Source organism: Dermochelys coriacea, chromosome 20 (genome assembly GCF_009764565.3).
Source record: "Dermochelys coriacea isolate rDerCor1 chromosome 20, rDerCor1.pri.v4, whole genome shotgun sequence".
In the NCBI taxonomy this organism is placed as follows: Eukaryota; Metazoa; Chordata; order Testudines; family Dermochelyidae; genus Dermochelys; species Dermochelys coriacea.
The window spans coordinates 12,226,735-12,228,949 of NC_050087.2; positions in this window are offsets into that span (position 1 = coordinate 12,226,735).

Here is a 2,215-nt window from a genome sequence, read left to right on the forward strand (position 1 = left end):
AGTAGCCCGGCCGCTTCGGACCAGGCCTCCCCGCATGTCCGTATGCCCCCCACACTGGAGGCCTTGCAGGCGGCCCAGGACCTCATGTCCATGCTGGTACCAGTAGCACTGCCGATGTCGGTCCCGCACTCCAGGGGCAAGCCAACGCTAGGATCTCCATAGTCGCCCCTGGCTCGGTACTGGTCTTGGTCCAGGGAACGTTCCCGACGCCATTCGCCACCCAGCAACTGTTCAAGCCAAAGTCCATGGAGATCGCCCTCGACTCCCACCATACTGTCTGGTTGGGTGCCATCCGACTGAGACTCTCTGCACCGTCCACCACGAGGAGCGAATACCGACGGGACCGAGGCAGACGTCGCCAGAGGCCCCTCTTCTCAGAGGGGTTACTGCAGCTGGTTACAGCACGGACATCGACACCGTTCCCACTCGGAATCCTGCTCCAAGAACCCGCCAAGGCATTGCCTCCGCAGCCCTGGGCGTCAATCGCTGGTGTCTCGCTGTTGCGGATCCGCCTGTCGGAGTCAATCACAGAGCAGCTGCTACCGACGGTACTGGTCCTCCACGTCGAGATCACAGTCCCATGGTCGACGTCACTTCCGGCACCGCCATTCCTCCCAGTCCTGGGACAGTGGCAGGTCGTTCATCAGCCCTGCCTCTGCTCGTAGTCGTCCCTCCTTGGGCCCAGTTGCTCGGCCCGGCTGGCCTGGCCTGTCGGTGACGCAGCAAGTGTAGTGGCTCCGGGCCCTGTGGCTGGTCCAGTGGGCACCGTGGCCTCTGATGCAGCCCCGGTGGGAGCTCGCTCGGTGGCTGGAGCCTCAGAGGCACCATCAGCCTCCCTCTCCAGACCTCTGAGGAAGGAGTTGGTGGGACGTACATCCCCGGCACCGTGCCCAGGGACCGACCAAGTGGTGTACCTTGCGGTGCCAGCGGACACCCAAAGTACCGCACTGGCCTCCTTGCCCTCCCCGGATGAGGCAATTACAGCCCCGCTCCCTTCAGTCCCACAGGAGGACTTTAGGGCCCACCAGGAACTCCTGAAATGGTGGCTAAAGCCTCCACCTCCAGGCAGAGGAGATGGAGGAGCCCTTGGACTCCCTGTGTAATGTGCTGTCGTCTTTGGCACTGGGCAGGGTAGCCTTGCCTCTCAATGAAGGGGTGGCAAAAATTTCAAATGGCCTGTGGCAAACACTGGTCTTGTTGGCCCCCACCTCCAAGAAGGCGGAATGCAAGTACTTTGTACCCGCCAAGGGACACGAGTATCTATACACTGACCCGGCGCCCAACTCCCTGGTGGTCGAGTTGGTCAACCACAGGGAACGGCAGGGCCAGCCAGCCCCTACCCCGGAAAATAAAGATTCATGGAGGCTGGACTCTTCTGGAAGAAAAGTTTATTTGTCCTCGAGCTCCCAGTTACGAGTGGCAAACCACCAGGCTCTCCTGGGCTGGTGTGTGATAGGAAGGAGTTCAAGGCGCTGGTGGAGGAGGGTACAGCGGCTGCCAGGGCAGCTCTGCAAGCAGCTTCGGATGCGACGGACATGGCTGCGCAGTCCATGGCCTCCGTGGTGTCCATGAGATGGGCGTCGTGGCTCCTGGTTGTCCAGTGGGGCACAAGCCGCCATGTAGGATCTCCCGTTTGATGGCAAAGCTCTGTTTGCGGAACAAACAGATACAAAGCTGCATGGTATAAAGAACTGCCGCATGACCCTCCAGACTCTGGGGGCCTCTATGTCCCGGCTCCGGCTAAATCTAAGTTTAAGCCACAGCAGACTCCTGCTCAGGCCTCCATCCAAGATACGAGGCCACCTATAAGAAGGCACGGAACTATAAAAGGTGCCCTTGGAGGCAGTCGAGGCCGGTCCCGCAGCTTGGGTCCTCCAAGGGCAAACAGGCGGGGAAAAGGCGATTTTGATGGAGGGGTTCTACTCCCACTATTTCCTTATCCCGAAGGCCAAAGGGGGACTCGGACCCATCCTGGACCTGCAAGGTCTGAACCAGTTCATGGTGAAGCTCAAGTTCCACATGGTTTCCCTGGCCTCCATCATCCCCTCCCTGGATCCCGGGGACTGGTACGCTGCCCTCGATTTGCAGGACGTGTACTTTCACATCCACATATTTGAGGGGCACAGGCGCTTCCTCCGTTTTGTGGTGGGACAGAATCACTACCAATTCATGTTCCTCCCATTTGGTCTGTCCACGGCCCCCAGGGTATTTACAA